General features: G+C 43.8%; 1 protein-coding gene, 1 long non-coding RNA gene and 1 pseudogene across 5 annotated transcripts in view; 2 read left to right on the top strand and 1 right to left on the bottom strand.

Annotated features, from left to right (window-relative positions):
* LOC126068373 (uncharacterized) overlaps positions 1–15,888 on the bottom strand; it is an 84,386-nt gene extending 68,498 nt beyond the window's left edge. The window contains exon 1 of the long non-coding RNA XR_007515659.1: positions 15,791–15,888. This is a non-coding gene — a long non-coding RNA (uncharacterized LOC126068373). The remainder of the gene's footprint in view (positions 1–15,790) is intronic.
* The window catches only part of LOC126068310 (ral guanine nucleotide dissociation stimulator-like), a 1,065,244-nt gene that overhangs the window by 294,406 nt on the left and 751,629 nt on the right, over positions 1–19,209 (top strand). The window lies entirely within an intron of this gene.
* Positions 7,490–8,615, top strand: LOC126068332 (cellular tumor antigen p53-like; annotated as a pseudogene).

Raw genomic sequence — 19,209 nt, 5'->3', positions numbered from 1 at the left:
CATATCAAACCACTTAAAGAAGCAGACCGTGACAGCTTCTCCAACCCCCCAAACAAAAGAATGAAATTTTTTCCGAAATGAAGATACAATCCTGGAATTATCAGATACAGAATATAAAAGACTAATTTACAGAATGCTTAAAGATATCACAAATGAAATTAGGATAACTGCAGAAAAAGCCAAGGAACACACCGATAAAACTGTTGAAGAACTCAAAAAGATTATTCAAGAACATAGTGGAAAAATTAATAAGTTGCAAGAATCCAGAGAGACAACATGTAGAAATCCAAAAGATTAACAATAAAATTACAGAATTAGACAATGCAATAGGAAGTCAGAGGAGCAGACTCGAGCAATTAGAATGCAGACTGGGACATCTGGAGGACCAGGGAATCAACACCAACATAGCTGAAAAAAAATCAGAGAAAAGAATCAAAAAAAATGAAGAAACCCTAAGAATTACGTGGGACTCTATCAAGAAGGATAACCTGAGGATGATTGGAGTCCCAGAACAGGGAGGGGAGACAGAAAACACAGAGAAAATAGTTGAAGAAGTCCTGACAGAAAACTTCCCTGACATCATGAAAGACGAAAGGATATCTATCCAAGATGCTCATCGAACCCCATTTAAGATTGATCCCAAAAGAAAAACACCAAGACATATTATCATCAAACTCACCAAAACGAAAGATAAACAGAAAATTTTAAAAGCAGCCAGGGAGAAAAGAAAGGTTTCCTTTAAGGGAGAATCAATAAGAATAAGTTCAGACTACGCAGCAGAAACCATGCAGGCAAGAAGGGAATGGGACGACATATACAGAACACTGAAGGAGAAAAACTGCCAGCCAAGGATCATATATCCAGCAAAACTCTCTCTGAAATATGAAGGCGAAATTAAGATATTTACAGACAAACACAAGTTTAGAGAATTTGCAAAAACCAAACCAAAGCTACAAGAAATACTAAAGGATATTGTTTGGTCAGAGAACCAATAATATCAGATATCAGCACAACACAAGGTCACAAAACAGAACATCCTGATATCAACTCAAATAGGGAAATCACAAAAAAAAACAAATTAAGATTAATTTAAAAAAAATACACATAACAGGGAATCATGGAAGTCAATAGGTAAAAGATCACAATAATCAAAAAGAGGAACTAAATACAGGAGGCATTGAACTGCCATATGGAGAGTGATACAAGGCGATATAGAACAATACAAGTTAGGTTTTTACTTAGAAAAATAGGGGTAAATAATAAGGTAACCACAAAAAGGTATAACAACTCTATAACTCCAGATAAAAGCCAAGAAAAACGTAACGACTCAACTAACATAAAGTCAAACACTATGAAAATGAGGATCTCACAATTTACTAAGAAAAACGCCTCAGCACAAAAACGTATGCGGAAAAATGAAATTGTCAACAACACACATAAAAAGGCATCAAAATGACAACACTAAACACTTATTTATGTATAATTACCCTGAATGTAAATGGACTAAATGCACCAATAAAGAGACAGAGAGTCACAGACTGGATAAAGAAACACGATCCATTTATATGCTGCCTACAAGAGACACACCTTAGACTTAGAGACACAAACAAACTAAAACTCAAAGGATGGAAAAAGATATATCAAGCAAACAATAAGCAAAAAAGAAGAGGAGTAGCAATATTAATTTCTGACAAAATAGACTTTAGACTTAAATCCACCACAAAGGATAAAGAAGGATACTATATAACGATAAAAGGGACAATTGATCAGGAAGACATAACCATATTAAATATTTATGCACCCAATGACAGGGCTGCAAGATGCATAAATCAAATTTTAACAGAATTGAAAAGTGAGATAGATACCTCCACAATTATAGTAGGAGACTTCAACACACCACTTTCGGAGAAGGACAGGACATCCAGTAAGAAGCTCAATAGAGACACGGAAGACCTAATTACAACAATCAACCAACTTGACCTCATTGACTTATACAGAACTCTCCACCCAACTGCTGCAAAATATACTTTTTTTTCTAGCGCACATGGAACATTCTCTAGAATAGACCTCATATTAGGTCATAAAACAAACCTTTGCAGAGTCCAAAACATCGAAATACTACAAAGCATCTTCTCAGACCACAAGGCAATAAAACTAGAGATCAATAACAGAAAAACTAAGGAAAAGAAATCAAATACTTGGAAAATGAACAATACCCTTCTGAAAAAAGACTGGGTTATAGAAGACATCAAGGAGGGAATAAGGAAATTCATAGAAAGCAACGAGAATGAAAATACTTCCTATCAAAACCTCTGGGACACAGCAAAAGCTGTGTTCAGAGGCCAATTTATATGGATAAATGCACACATACAAAAAGAAGAAAGAGCCAAAATCAGAGAACTGTCCCTACAACTTGAACAAATAGAAAGTGAGCAACAAAAGAATCCATCAGGCTCCAGAAGGAAACAAATAATAAAAATTAGAGCTGAACTAAATGAATTAGAGAACAGAAAAACAATTGAAAGAATTAACAAAGAGAAAAGCTGGTTCTTGGAAAAAATTAACAAAATTGATAAACCATTGGCTAGACTGACTAAAGCAATACAGGAAAGGAAACAACCCGAATAAGAAACGAGAAGGACCACATCACAACAGAACCAAATGAAATTAAAAGAATCACTTCAGATTGTTATAAAAATTGTACTCTAACAAATTTGCAAACTTAGAAGAAATGGATGAATTCCTGGAAAAACACTACCTACCTAAACTAACACATTCAGAAGTAGAACAACTAAATAGACCCATAACAAAAAAAGAGATTGAAACGGTAATCAAAAAACTCCCAACAAAAAAAAGCCCTGGCCCGGACGGCTTCACTGCAGAGTTCTACCAAACTTTCAGAGAAGAGTTAACACCACTACTTCTGAAAGTATTTCAAAGCATAGAAAATGATGGAATCCTACCCAACTCATTCTATGAAGCCACCATCTCCCTGATACCAAAACCAGGTAAAGACATTACAAAAAAAGAAAATTATAGACCTATATCCCTCATGAACATAGATGCAAAAATCCTCAACAAAATTCTAGCCAATAGAATCCAACAACACATCAAAAAAATAATTCACCATGATCAAGTGGGATTTATACCAGGTATGCAAGGCTGGTTTAATATCAGAAAAACCATTAATGTAATCCATCACATAAATAAAACAAAAGACAAAAACCATGTGATCTTATCAATTGATGCAGAAAAGGCTTTTGACAAAGTCCAACACCCATTTATGATAAAAACTCTCACCAAAATAGGAATTGAAGGAAAATTCCTCAACATAATAAAGGGCATCTATGCAAAGCCAACAGCCAATATCACTCTAAATGGAGAGAACCTCAAAGCATTTCCCTTGAGAACAGGAACCAGACAAGGATGCCCTTTATCACCGCTCTTATTCAACATCGTGCTGGAAGTCCTAGCCAGGGCAATTAGGCTAGACAAAGAAATAAAAGGGATCCGGATTGGCAAGGAAGAAGTAAAGTTATCACTATTTGCAGATGACATGATTATATACACAGAAAACCCTAAGGAATCCTCCAGAAAACTACTGAAACTAATAGAAGAGTTTGGAAGAGTCTCAGGTTATAAAATAAACATACAAAAATCACTTGGATTCCTCTACATCAACAAAAGGAACACCGAAGAGGAAATAACCAAATCAATACCTTTCACAGTAGCCCCCAAGAAGATAAGATACTTAGGAATAAATCTTACCAAGGATGTAAAAGACCTATAGAAAGAAAACTACAAAGCTTTACTACAAGAAATTCAAAAGGACATACTTAAGTGGAAAAACATACCTTGCTCATGGATAGGAAGACTTAACATAGTAAAAATGTCTATTCTACCAAAAGCCATCTATACATTTAACGCACTTCCGATCCAAATTCCAATGTCATATTTTAAGGGGATAGAGAAACAAATCACCAATTTCATATGGAAGGGAAAGAATCCCCGGATAAGCAAAGCACTACTGAAAAAGAAGAAGAAAGTGGGAGGCCTCACTTCACCTGACTTCAGAACCTATTACACAGCCACAGTAGTCAAAACAGCCTGGTACTGGTACAACAACAGGCACATAGACCAATGGAACAGAATTGAGAACCCAGACATAGATCCATCCACGTATGAGCAGCTGATATTTGACAAAGGAGCAGTGTCAATTAATTGGGGAAAAGATAGCCTTTTTAACAAATGGTGCTGGCATAACTGGATATCCATTTGCAAAAAAATGAAACAGGACCCATACCTCACACCATGCACAAAAACTAACTCCAAGTGGATCAAAGACCTAAACATAAAGACTTAAACGATAAAGATCATGGAAGAAAAAATTGGGACAACCCTAGGAGCCCTAATACAAGGTATAAACAGAATACAAAACATTACCAAAAATGATGAAGAGAAACCTGATAATTGGGAGCTCCTAAAAATCAAACACCTATGCTCATCTAAAGACTTCTCCAAAAGAGTAAAAAGACCACCTACAGATTGGGAAAGAATTTTCAGCTATGACATCTCCAACCAGCGCCTGATCTCTAAAATCTACATGATTCTGTCAAAACTCAACCACAAAAAGACAAACAACCCAATCAAGAAGTGGGCAAAGGATATGAACACACATTTCACTAAAGAAGCTATTCAGGCAGCCAACAGATACACGAGAAAATACTCTCGATCATTAGCCATTAGAGAAATGCAAATTAAAACCACGATGAGATTCCATCTCACACCAGCAAGGCTGGCATTAATCCAAAAAACACAAAATAATAAATGTTGGAGAGACTGCGGAGAGATTGGAACTCTCATACACTGCTGGTGGGAATGTAAAATGGTACAACCACTTTGGAAATGTATCTGGCGTTATCTTAAACAGTTAGAAATAGAACTACCATACAACCCAGAAATCCCACTCCTCGGAATATACCCTAGAGATACAAGAGCCTTCATACAAACAGATATATGCACACCCATGTTTATTGCAGCTCTGTTTACAATAGCATAAAGTTGGAAGCAACCAAGGTGTCCATCAACTGATGAATGAGTAAATAAATTGTGGTATATTCACACAATGGAATACTACGCATCGATAAAGAACAGTGACGAATCTCTGAAACATTTCATAACATGGAGGAACCTGGAAGCCATTATGCTGAGCGAAATTAGTCAGAGGCAAAAGGACAAATATTGTATAAGACCACTATTATAAGATCTTGAGAAATAGTAAACCTGAGAAGAACACATACTTTTGTGGTTACGAGGGGGGGAGGGAGGGAGGGTGGGAGAGGGTTTTTTATTGATTAATCAGTAGATAAGAACTGCTTTAGGTGAAGGGAAAGACAACACTCAATACATGGAAGGTCAGCTCAATTGGACTGGACCAAAGGCAGAGAAGTTTCCGGGATAAAATGAATGCTTCAAAGGTCAGCGGAGCAAGCACGGGGGTCTGGGGAACATGGTTTGCGGGGACTTCTAAGTCAATTGGCAAAATAATTCTAGTATGAAATCATTCTGCATCCCACTTTGAAATGTGGCGTCTGGGGTCTTAAATGCTAACAAGCGGCCATCTAAGATGCATCAATTGGTCTCAACCCACCTGGAGCAAAGGAAAATGAAGAACACCAAGGCCACACGACAACTAAGAGCCCAAGAGACAGAAAGGGCCACATGAACCAGAGACCTACATCATCCTGAGACCAGAAGAACTAGTTGGTGCCCGGCCACAATCGATGACTGCCCTGACAGAGAGCACAGCAGAGGACCCCTGAGGGAGCAGGAGATCAGTGGGATACAGACCCCAAATTCTCATAAAAAGACCAGACTTAATGGTCTGACTGAGACTAGAGGAATCCCGGCGGCCATGCTCCCCAGACCTTCTGTTGGCACAGGACAGGAACCATCCCCGAAGACAACTCATCAGACATGAAAGGGACTGGTCAGCGGGTGGGAGAGAGACGCTGATGAAGAGTGAGCTAATTATATCAGGTGGACACTGGAGATTGTGTTGGCAACTCTTGTCTGGAGGGGGGATGGGAGGATATAGAGAGAGGGAAGCCGGCAAAATTGTCAAGAAAGGAGAGACTGAAAGGGCTGACTCAAGAGGGGGAGAGCAAGTGGGAGTAGGGAGTGAGAAGTATGTAAACTTATATGTGACAGACTGATTGGATTTGTAAACGTTCACTTGAAGCTTAATAAAAGTTATTAAAAAAAAAAAAATTCTCCCATGCTGGGGGTTTTCCAGAATCTACTGCAGACTGGAGCGTTATTAGTCTTCTTTGTACCGTTGGCTTCTCTGGCAGTCTGTTGAAGCCAAGGGCTCCCTCCTCAGAATGATGTGTTAAACGCAGGATGAAACACATAGCATTAAAAAGGAAGCCATGTGGAGAAATTAGAATCCTGGTGCGTTGCTGGTGGACTGTAAAACGGCGGTCACTGTGGAAAACAGTTTGACAGTTTCTCAAAACGTTCAACATGGAATTACCATATGACCCAGCAATTCCACTCCTAGGTATATACCCAAAATATCTGAAAGCAGGCACTCAAACAGATACTTGCAGACAAATTTTCAAGGCAGCATTATTCACAACAGCCAAAAGACAGAAACAACCCAAGTGTCCACCAACGGATGATAAACAGAACCTGGAACATACACATGATGGACTATTATTATTCGGCCATTAGGAAAAATGACGTTCAGATACATGCTACCACATGGATGACCCCTGAAAATATTAGCCCTTAGGGAGTTCATGAACTTCAATTTAAGAACAAGTGACTGGGGAAGGACTCTTCTGGGATGGTCAAAGTTTTTTCTTACAGGAAACAGACAGTGCGCAGAAAAGTTTTAAAAACCCAAAGATGCACAGAAAAATCCTGCTCGGGATCAGTCAGGGAAGAAAAGAATGAGCTGCAAAGAGAAGTCTAACCTTGACTTTCTCCCCAAACCCAACGCTATTCATGACGTGCCTTTAAAATCCTACATTAAGGAATTACCCAGAGAATTTGCTTGGCCCCAGCCCTGCAGACAAAACATGTTTTATGTCCTGATGGCAGGTGAAGGGAGGCAGCACTGAGAACTGGAAGATCCAGATGAGATCCAAGCTTCAGTCTTAGTCCCCTTGTTTTCTGCCATTAACTAGCCCTGTTAGCTTGGTCAGGTCACCTAGTTTCTGAATTGAAACTTCCTGGCTATAAAATGAAAAGTTTGAATTAAACCATCTCTGGAATTCTTTCTAGCTATGACTTTGTGATTCTAAGATAATGCATAACTATCTGGAAGAAATGTTAACGAGTCAAAAGCCCGAAGCCACCATCCTGGGCACAGCTAGCTGCTGGGCTCTGGGGGCACCTTCCTTCTGGACTTGGAGAGTCCTTCCCAAGAAGGTTACACACTTCCCTGAGGTTCCGTAGCCAGACTGCCTTCCCTGGAGCTGCAATGGAGGAGCCTCAGTCAGATCTGAGCATTGAGCTCCCTCTGAGTCAAGAGACATTTTCATACTTGGGGAAACTCCTTTCTGAGAAGCTGGTTCTATCCCCCTCACTGTCCCCAGCAGCGGAGGCAGTAGTCAATCTGCTACTCCCAGAAGATGCTGCAGACTGGCTAGAAAGCCAAGCTGGGGCTCAAGGAATATCAGAAGCCCCTACACTAGCCACCTCCTGGACGCTGTCATCCTCTGTCTCTTCTCAGAAGACCTACCCAGCACCTATCATTTCTGTCTGGGCTTCTTGCATTCTGGGACAGCCAAGTCCGTCACCTACACGTACTCCCCTGAACTTAACATGCTGTTTTGCCAGCTGGCAAAGGCCTGTCCAGTGCAGCCATGGGTCACCTCAACACCCCCGCCCAGCACCTGTGTTCACACCATGGCCATCTACCAGACGTCAGCATATGATGGAGGTCGTGAAGCACTGCCCCCACCTTGAGTGCCACTCTGACTATAGCGATTGCTTGGACCCTCCTCAGCACCTCATGCAGTGGGAGGAAACCTGCATGCTGAGTATTTGGAGGACACCATCACTCTATGACATAGTGTGGGGTGCCCTAGGAGCCACCAGAGGTCGGTTCTGACTACCACCATCCACTTCAACTTCATGTGTAACAGCTCCTGCATGGGGCGCATGAACCCATTCTCACCATTATGACAATGGAAGACTCCAATGGTAATCCGCTGGGACACAACAGTTTCAAGGTGCATATTTGTACCTGTCCTGGGAGACACAGATGTACAGAGGAAGACAATTTCCGCAAGAAGTGGGAGCCTTGCCCTGAGCCACCCTCTGGGAGGATCACTAAGCAAACACTGCCCACCAGCACCAGCTCCTCTACGAAGCCAAAGAAGAAGCCACTGGATGAAAAATACTTCACCCTTCAGATCCATGGGCATGAATGTTTCAAGATGTTCCTAAAGCTCAATGAGGCCTTGGAGCTGAAGGATGCCCAGGCTGGGAAGCAGCCAGAGGGGAGCAGGGCTCAATCCAGCCTTCCCAAGTCTAAGAAAAGGCAATCTACCTCCCGCCATAAAAAACTAATGTTCAAGAGAGAGCAGCCTGACTCAGACTGACGTCCTTCACTTCCTGTCCCCCATTTACACACCCTGCCCCTGCCTTCCTTCCCTACCATTTTGAAATTCACATGCTTGAATCCCTGCTTCATACAGGTGTGCCTCCAAAACACTCAGGAACTTTTCACTTACCTTGGTCTGGGCCTCCACTAAAGATGTTGGCCTACACTGGTGTTTTGGGGGGCATGAGGGCAGCTGGGACAATCCAGCTTAGATTTTAAGGTTTTTACTATAAAAAATGCTTGGGAGAGAGAGGATAGCATTCCTGCACGTAAGAATTAGATTTTAAAACCAGTCATAGAACTGGCCATACCTGGGTTGGAAGCCTAGGTCACCAGCAGACTAGCCAGGGAAACTATCTCAAGGTGTTTCACTCCTCCTGACAGCAATGTGCACGTCTGTGAAATGCTGACACCCACCACCTACCTCGTGGGGTTTGACATGAGGTTAATGAAATGATGTGTGTAGGACTCAAAGATCCCAGAGGGCTGCAAGTCACCAGGCTGCTGACCTTAAAACCGTCTTAGATTACATGGTATCTGGGACTTGGCCTCTGGGGAGTGCTGGTCCCCCTGTCCCTGTTGGTTGATGGATTGACTGGGCAGCTGCTTAAGGGAAGGGAGTTTCCAAGTCCCTTTTCTGCTGACCTAGCCACGTCCTGTCTAGCCTCCAGGTAAACCTCAGCACCTAAAAGGAAACCTCGCCCCATCCCACCCCCTGGAGGATTCCAGCTTTTCCGTGGGATCTGCACCCACCACCATGTCTTACTGCCCCCAATGCTCAGAGTCTAAGTTCTTTGCACTCTGGAAGGCACGTTTGCATTCTCACCTGTATCCCTTCTCCTCGCCCCTTTGTATATCCCATTTTTATACCTGTTTCTTATTTTACAATAAAACTTTGCTATCAAAAAAAAAAAAATACTAATGAGACTTTAAATTTCTTCTCACCCTATGTCATGGATTGTATTGTCACCCCAAAATTGTATTATGTGTACCAACTTGGTTAGGCCAGGATTCCCAGTGTTCTGTGATTGTCCTCCATTTTGTGATTGTAATTTTATGTTAAAGACGGGTAGGGTGGGATTGTAACACCCTTCCCAGGTCACCTCCCTGAGCCAATGTAAAGGGAGTTTCCCTGGGATCTGGCCTGCACCACCTTTTATGTCTCAAGAGATAAAAAGGAAAGGGAAGGAAGCAGAGAGTTGGGGACCTCATACCACCAAGAAAGCAGCACCAGGAGCAGACCGCAACATTTGGATCTGAGGTTCCTGTGCTGAGATGCTCCCAGACCAAGGGAAGACAGATGCATCACAAGGACCTTCCTTCAGGGCCCACAGAGAAAGAAAGCCTTCCCCTGAAACCACCGCCCTGACTTTGGGTTTCTAGTCTACTGGACTGAGAGAGAATAAACTTCTCTTTGTTAAAGCCATCCACTTGTGGTATTTGTTATAGCAGCACTACATGACTAAGACTCCCTACACTCACAGTATGAAAATGCCTTCTAAATGAGAATTTTTCAGAGGCTTCAGAAATACCTACACAAATCACATAGTCAGACAATTTCAGGCTTGGAAGGAATCTTAAGCAACACTTGCCACTTCACCAATCCCAGAGAACAGGCGAGAAAACTGAGGTTCAGAAAAGTGAAGAGAGCTGGGGTCACATAAAGAGGCAATGTTAATAAGCTGCTGTGACTATTGCTATTTAGTACTAGCAGGATCTTTTCCCCAACAATTGTTATATGTACAATTCAGTGACATTGATTACATTGAAAATGTTGTACAACCATTACCACTATCCTTTTCCAAATTATCCCACCACCATTAACAGAAACTCAGTGGCCCCTAAGCACTGACTTCCCCTTTACTCTTCCCTCCCACCCCGGCAATCACTAATAAGCTCTGGTCTCTCTAAAAAAAAAAAATCCGCCTATTTCATGTAAGACGGATCAAACAGTATCTCTCTGTGACTGACTTATTTTGCTCAGCATGATGTTTTCCAGGTTCATCCACCTTATAGCATGTATCAGGATTTCATGGCTGAATAATAGCCCATTGTTATGTATATTCCATTTTCTTTATCCATTCATCTCTTAATGGACATTTTTCTTGTTTTCAAGTTTGGGCTATTGTGAGTTGGGCTGCAATAAACACTGGTATACAGGTTGCTGTTTGCATCCCTGCTTTCAGTTCTTTGGGCCACATGCTTAGGACTGGGACTGCTGGGTCATATGTTCTACATTTAACTTTTCTGAGGAACCACCAAACTTTTCCACAGCGACTATGGCATCTTGCATTCCCACCAGCAATGAACAAGGGTTCCAAGTTCTCCACATCCTTGCCAACACCTCTTCTTTTCCTCTTTTTTTTAATTATACCCATTCTAGTGGGGGTGAGGTGGTATGGCATTGTGGGTTTGATTTTTTTTAATGACTAATAATGTTGAGCTAGCACCAGGAGAATTTTACGATTTGTCATTGGTAATAAAAGAAAGCTCATCAGTTCATTTGAAGAGAGACAGAAATAAACCTCCAATAAGCTGAGCATAGAATACGAACTGCAAGAGGAAGCAGGTGGCTGGGGTACTGGCACCAAAGGCAGTGTACTCTACCTGGGTCAGGGTCAAAGCTGAGGGCCTCATTATACACCGTAACCTCCCCATCAATGGCAACAGCACCCATCTCCCTCAAACGTCATGTCTACAAAAATCCATTTCAAACAACAGCCACCTAGTTATTTCCAAAGAGAGAATGGATGAATGACCCTGGCTCCTAAGGTCAATAAAACCAATGTCCAAGTTTTCGGTTGTGAATAAAATCTCAAAAGGACAGAATTTAAGAAAATCCATACTTCTTAGGAAGTTTCAAGTTTTAGAAGAAACTGATTTGAGAATAACTTTGACCTGCCTTCTGTGTCAGCCCTGAAATATAGTGGCTAATTAACCAACAGTATTTTTACTAATACTCTCATCCCTACCTTCAGGGTATGTGATTATTGAATACTGATCCAATAATGTATATTTCCAGAATCCCACCCATGTGTGTAGACTAGCTTTTAAAAAAAAAAAAAAGCTTTACAAGGAAAGAATTAGAAACTATGAAGTGATGGGGAATTTTGATTGAATTATGATTTCAACTTCACATTCAATTAACCAATTTATTCAAAGTGCTTTCAAACCCTGTATTACGATGCTTAATTAGTAGGTTACATTCTGCCTTCTCCCCCACTACACACACACAACCAGCAAAGTAACCACAACCATCCAACCTTCCAGACGACCTGCCAGTCACAATGGAGGCTCCTGTGGAGGTTATGCATCTCAGGTTGTAGCTTATGCTTGTAATGTGCTCTAGAAACCTTATAGAAAAAGTTTGGCTTTCACAATTATTTTCTTTGAGCTTCTCTTTGACTGAGATCTCACAAAGCCTCTCAAGATCTTCTAGACTAGAGGCTACACACTGCTGGTTTGCCAGCTCTATTATTTCATCTCCTCCAGGAATTCCCAGAGACAGCAGTGCCACCTGCTGGTAGGGAGGGCACAATCTGCTTTCTGGAAAAATTTTTTTTTTTTTTTTTTTTTATGGGTGACAGGAATGGCAGCCTAGATTTCTGTCTTTGGGAGCCTTTCTTTTCTAGTCCACATTGTAAGCATAAGCTACAACCTGAGATGTGTAACCTCCACAGGAGCCTCCACTGTGACTGGCAGGTCGTCTGGAAGCCATGTAAAGCAAAGCCAGGCTGGCCAACAATGAGGCACTTCTGCCTGGAAATGCCTCCTCAATGCTGCAAATGCAAGAGCCTCACTGAATTCAACATTTCCTGGCTCTCCTTTTCCCCCACTGCTTCAGTATCAGATAATAGCACTCCCAGCCCCGACCTGTGGCTATGCTATCTAGCTCTGTCTCACATCCTAAGGAAGGTGCTCAGACCCCTCTCAATGTGAAGGCTCTCACATGTACACAATGTGACACAGATCCTTCTCAAGGGACACTACTCCTTAGGCATGCAGGTCGGACTCTAATCTCTTTCATTCACTCTCCATCCTCCCGGTGCCTAACCCAAGGGACAGAAACAACAGAAAGGAAATGATTTTGTTGTTTTGAAAGTAACAGTAACGAGTTTTCATTGATTCAGACAATAAAACCTTGTGCTATAGGTCACTGATACATGTTGCGTCCCTCAAGATGAACTAAGCCTGCCAATCTTCCTGGTTTCCCTTCCTTAAACTGATCAGTATTTTTCCACCTTTTCAAAGCCCCTTCTGTAGGCTGAACGTAAGAACTGCATGCCCTTTGTGTAGTTTTCACAGGCAGTCCCCAGTTACAAACGTGCCACTAACGTGCAACCTGTAGTTACAAACCAATCCCCGTAAAGCCTATTTACATTAAAAATTTGAGGTGTATACAATGGTTCGTAATAATAAACTGGCGCTACTTTGGGAAGTGCATTAGAACACTGTTATTATTACCATATTATCACGTTAAAGATATTTTAGTGTAGCTGGAAATGATTCTTTAATGTTTATGTATAGAAAAGGAACACTACATCCTAAGACAAACATTTGATTAACTGACGTTAGATACCAACCGTACCTAACTGTTCTGACTTACGTACAAATTCAACTTAAAGACAGATTTAGGAGCGGAACTCGTTCGTAATCCAGGAACCGCCTGCATGACAAAAATGACATTTTTTTTTTTCTTTAGACCTGAAAGCATATAGTTTTTCAAGTTATACCACCTCTCTCAACCTTCAGAATTCCTTCCCCCACCATCACCAATACCAACTTAAAACTTTTAGGCAAAGTTTTAAGTTATTCCCAATAATTTGCTTTGTGTTCCAACCACTAACTAACAACCTGTATTTCACTTTACTAGGAACAGTTGTTATGTTCCCAGAGACCTTAAGCTTCACAGCAACTTCTTTTACTTTCATGCACCTCAGAGTTCTCTGCTCCCTAACAAATCTAAGTGCTCCCTCTTCAATTTTTTTTTTTTTTTTTTTTGTGACTTGTCAAGCTAATTGGTTTCCTATCAAGTGTAGACATTTTGTCAGGATGCAGGGGCGGATTAAGCAGTAAGCAAGGTACTCACGGGATTACATTAAGCGAGCTGTGCAACAGGCTTAATTGTGTTTGCTTACCAATCAGTAGGGCACAATTTCATGGGGGTTTCATCACCACTTTCATGTGGTGAAAAACAGGTAAAATTTTGACTACAGACTAGTAAGTAGGCACAAGTAACCCCATGTGTACCTTGCTTAGTGGATAATCCATCTCTGGAGTATGTCTTAGATGTTTGAAAATCATACTGTTTCCTAAAGAAACCAATCTGTAGCAAGAAGAGGAATAAAAGGGCTTTGAAAAGGTATCAGGATGTCTCCAAGGAATCAGGTAAATAAACACCTTTGTTAATCTCATGCCAGAATAAATTCTAAGTCGATTACACTGCAACTCCAGAATACAGGAAAATTAACAAAGTAGTTAACCAGGGGAAAACTGAAGGGACTTTTTATGTTTCACTGTAAGGATGTACAGTATGCCCTTCCTATTGCATGTCTGAGGAAATGGAGGAGAGAGGTAGGCGATACCCTGCAGTTTTAATCTGCTCTGAAACTCCTGCACACACCTCCCCTTTTCAAAGTGTGGTTTACAAGAGAGATTCCCTCCCCACACATCCCTCTTCTGCCAGCCAAATGGTCTTCTTCAAACACACCCTTTTCAAAGAACTGAGGAAGTCTGAAGAGGCTTAATTTAGACCCTGAGTTCCTCTCCCTACAGCCCATTAATAAGCAGAAAACAAGTAATTACGCGCTTCAACAGCCCCCGAAAAACCTCAGTTTACAGCGACCTCCTCCCGCCCCCCCCCCCAAAAACACACACACAAAATCTGTCTTCTTGAAGAAGAATCTCAGTGTGCTGACCTGGTCCACAGTTCACTGCACGCATTTCTTTCCTCACAATTTACCAGTCACCAGTTGAGCGTCTCATTTAGACCTGCTCCGCCAGCGCCCAGCTGCTTAGAACATTTTTACCCCTGTAACCAATCTCTGGGCCCTTCAGCCCACTCAGAGCGCCCAGCTGCGGGGAACCTGGGCCCCTCAGCCCACTCAGAGCGCCCACCTGCAGGGAACCTGGGCCCTTCAGCCCACTCAGAGCGCCCAGCTGCGGGGAACCTGGGCCCTTCAACCCACTCAGAGTGCCCACCTGCGGGGAACCTGGGCCCTTCAGCCCACTCAGAGCGCCCAGCTGCGGGGAACCTGGGCCCTTCAGCCCACTCAGAGCGCCCAGCTGCGGGGAACCTGGGCCCTTCAGCCCACTCAGAGCGCCCAGCTGCGGGGAACCTGGGCCCTTCAGCCCGCTCAGAGCGCCCAGCTGCGGGGAACCTGGGCCCTTCAGCCCGCTCAGAGCGCCCACCTGCGGGGAACCTGGGCCCTTCAGCCCGCTCAGAGCGCCCACCTGCGGGGAACCTGGGCCCTTCAGCCCGCTCAGAGCGCCCAACTGCGGGGAACCTGGGCCCTTCAGCCCACTCAGAGCGCCCACCTGCGGGGAACCTGGGCCCAGGGCTCGCCTGCAGGTCCAGCGGGCAGAGAAGCTTCTCAGGGCGGCACTCGGGCTCGGTCCCCCGGTCACGCCGCCCCCACCCCGCCCGCACCGGGGCAGAGAGCGCTTCTGCACAGCTGCGCCTGCAGTTCGGCGTCGCTCACAGCCCCGGGATCAGTGCGGGTCCCGAGGCTTCAGAGGTTCGCGTCCCAAGGCCTGGGCCACTTTAACGTGACACTCCATTTCTTCCTTCATTTTCCCGCTGCATTAATGCCACCTTCTGCTGGGCCACATCCCGGGTCCGCGCCTGGAACGCCCCCACCTCACCACCAGCGCCCTTTACCTGCCAGCATCCCTCTGGGCGGGAAACAAAGGCGGGGGCGACGCTGCCAGGTGGGCAACTCCCCTCGGGCGGCCCGGTCTCCGCGGTGGGGAGGATGTAGAGACGCGTAACAGGGTACGAAAGGGAAACCGAGGCACCGAGGGGTGGCTGAGCCTGGGTCTGCGGCCACCTCAGAAGCGAGGCTCCCTGAGGGTAGTTAACCCCAGACTATCCCCGCCACGCCCCGCCCTGCGATCCCGCTCCCCGGACCGGCGAAGGTGCGATAGGACCCGCAGCCCCACGGTGTCGCTCACCTCAGGAGAAACGCTCTGGCTCCCTCCGACGGCGCGAGGAAAGCCCCGCCGCTCGCGCACGCGCACTAGCGCTCTCGCGCCTTCGCCCCTCTGGTCCCCGCCCGAGCCCCTCCGACCAGGCTCTGGCCCGCCCCGGCCCTGTCCGTCAGCGTCCGCGACAGCCAATCCGCTCGCACGGGAGGCCCAGCGCCGGTCACGTGGCCACAGCAGCCAATCACCAAATTGCCCTCAGCATCACAGGCTCCTAGGTCCCTGGGGGCTCCTTTACTACCTGTGGAGAGGGTGCTGGGCTTGCACAAAAGACTGAGTCTCTGTGTTGGGGGACTGAGAAGCGCTCGATTGATCATTTGCTACATCTGTTAGTTTCTAAAATCCTAATATGAATAGTCATCACCTGGGTATCTTGTTAAAATGCAGATTCTGATCCAGTAAGTTTGGGGTAGGGACCTGAGAGTCCACCTTTCTAACTAGCTCCCAGGTGGTGGTGATGCTGCTCCTGGTCCCAGGACCACCCTTGAGGAGCAAGATTTTAAGGAAATCTGTCAGGAAGCGTCGGTTTTGCACCTTCCCATGTTATTTTCACGTTTTGAGACCTCTTCCTCCAGTGATGCAGAGCATTCCAGTGACTGACTGAGCACTGGGTGTCCTGGTGACGCTCATAGTTTGGGCACCGGCTGAGGGACAAAAACCCGCTAACCAAACCCACTGCTATGGTGTCCATTTGGACTCATAGACCCTACAGGACAGAGTAGAACTGCCCCATAGGGTTTCCAAGGCTGTAAATCTTTAGGGAAGCAGACTGCTTTGTCCCAGGAGCATCTGGTGGATCGGAACCCCTGACCTTCCACCACTCTGCTGTGTTTAATTCCCGCACCACCCACCCTTAGGCTAAGGGTCAACAACCTATGCCAACTTGGGGTTGGAGTGTGGAAAGTAGAAATGGAGACTGTATGATCCTTGGAAATGACAGGACTGTTTGTTCTAAAATAGTGGGCATGTGTTTCTGAGCGGCAGCTGTGCCAGACTCTGGCATAAAGTGCCCCCTACTTTGTGGAATTTACAGCCTGTTATAGAACTCCAAGGGCAAGTTCAGGAAGGGAGCTTGGAGTACAGGAAAAAGATGCAGGTATCTGATGTTTGCAGTCTAAGCTAGAGTGGTTGTAATCTAACCTGCCTTAGAAGTCTTAAAAAATTTTCCAGATACTCTTCTGTAATTCCAGAGTCAGGACGTCAAGAAGCCCATTGCCTCCGCCATCTCTCAAACTTGACCTGAACTTAGTGTACAGACTGTGCATCTAGAAGCTTTGTTGTTCAGCATAGCCAAGCTCTTATTACCCAGTGTTGTACTGATGTGCTCCAAGAGTCTAAGGGCTAAATTCTCCAAAACTTTCAGACCAGGTGGTGTGATATTCCACCACACTGCTTCAAGCAGTTATCTCTCACTCTTCATCAAGGGGACTAAACTGCCACTTAGAGAAAACTTTGTCCTTGTTGGTGTGTCTTATCAGGACTAGAAGTGAAGCCCAATTAGAAACCTCGGAGATTGTTCATCACATTGCTCAGTATCAGAGCAAACATAGCATAAAATTCAGAGTTTCTGGGAACACATTAAATCAAGTTCTGGTTACAGCAGGAATAAACAGCTGTCCAATGGAGAAAAATACATTTGAAGTCTCAAAGAAAATTTCCTTTGCCATCTTTTATGGTTGCTATCAGTCGGAATCAACCCGATGACAGTGGATTTGGTTTGACTTGGTTTTAGCATTAAACCAACTGGAGGAGTCCTGGTGGCTCAGTGGTAAAGTCCTTGACTCTTAACCAAAACTCAGTGGTTTAAACCCACCAGGCTTATCATGGGAGAAAGATGTGGCGACCTGCTTCTGTGAAGATTACAACCTTGGAAGCCCTATGGGGCAGGTCTTCTCTGTCATATAGGGTCGCTATGAGTCGGAATCGACTCCACGGCAATGGGTTTGATTTCGGGTTTATCATTAAACCAGTGGTTCTGAAGCGTGGCTGCGCAGTAAAGGTTTTTAAGGGTGTAGATTTGGGGCCCCTGTGCCCAGAGGTTCTGACTGGTGTCAGGCGTGGAACCTGGGTAGCTATAGGTTTAAAAAGCTCCACAGGTGATTTGCTATCCAGCATGTGTGAGAACACCTGCGTAAGTTGCTAGATCAATGGAGTCATTTTCTCACAAGGAAAAGTCACGTCTGCAACACAGATCACTAATGACACGAAGACTGTGAAAACAGAGGGCATTTTCCAGACAATATGTGCGAATAGGTAAGAAAGGCCAAAAATCATCCATAGGAAATAAATACACCAAGGACATTTCAGTGGTACAAATTGAAAAGCCAGGTCCACAACTCAGTTTCATTCCAGTTGATTAGCTAAATGTTTCAAAAAGAACCTATTATCTTTGTCAACCATGCCAAGCTGACCAGCTCTCTAGTGATATCTTCACTTATTCTCTGCCCCTCTTACCAAAAGCAAATTCCTGGTTGAATATCATTAACAGTTATTCTCTGAGGCTTTTCCAAAAGTGTGTAAGGAGTCACCAGGGGTACTTGTTAAAATGCAGATCCCCAGGACTCACCCCAGAGTCTCCTGTTACCTCTCTCATGTAACGATCCTGAAGTCAGTATTGGTTAAATGGGAGTCGAGACTGGATCTCCTGATAGAGAGCACCTACACACAGGCAAGCCCTCAAGTAAAAGAGCTATGATATTAGTTTAGTTTGCCATGCTGGCTAAGTATAGGAGGGCCATCCCATTTTTAAAAACTCCAAGAGATTCTCCGTTCTGTTTACTGGGATTTTATGAAGCTCTGTCATTATTATTATTAGTTTTAATAAGGCATTGGGATGCTGTTGTTGCACAGAGTTTTTCTATGGAATGATGTGTAATGCAGTGGAGCTTGACTCAGTTTTTAACTCAATTAGTGAGGTCCCCTGAGAACGCTCTCCTAACAACAGCCATCTTTTTCTAAAGTGACTTTATTTGTGACACCAAAAATATGGAAGCCCAATGTGTGAGCCTTCAAACTAGCTTCTGTCCTGCTCTGATGCTTCTAAAAATATATTTCACACCATCCAAATGGGACGAATGTTTTTCGCCTTGTAAACTTGTAGCTCTATCTATTGGGTAAAATAAGGACACATTTCATTGATATTTAACTAGCATGAATACTGTGAATTTTAAACTAGAAAAAAAATTGTTTTTCCTTTATGGGTGTCATCATTATAAACAGAGGCAACAGGAAACAAAGAGATGCTTACTTGAGGATATGAATTTGTATAAAGGACATCTAGGCCCTTATTCATTTTCTGTTTCTCAGTCTACTTGCCTCACATACGTAACTCGGCCCCACCTCTCTGCCCCTTGATAACTTAGTTCCAGCCACAACTATCTTCTTAACTT

The sequence above is a fragment of the Elephas maximus genome, chromosome 27, assembly GCF_024166365.1.
Source record: "Elephas maximus indicus isolate mEleMax1 chromosome 27, mEleMax1 primary haplotype, whole genome shotgun sequence".
NCBI lineage: Eukaryota > Metazoa > Chordata > Mammalia > Proboscidea > Elephantidae > Elephas > Elephas maximus.
Note: the sequence above shows the minus strand (reverse complement) of the source record. Positions and strands in the feature narration are given on the sequence as shown.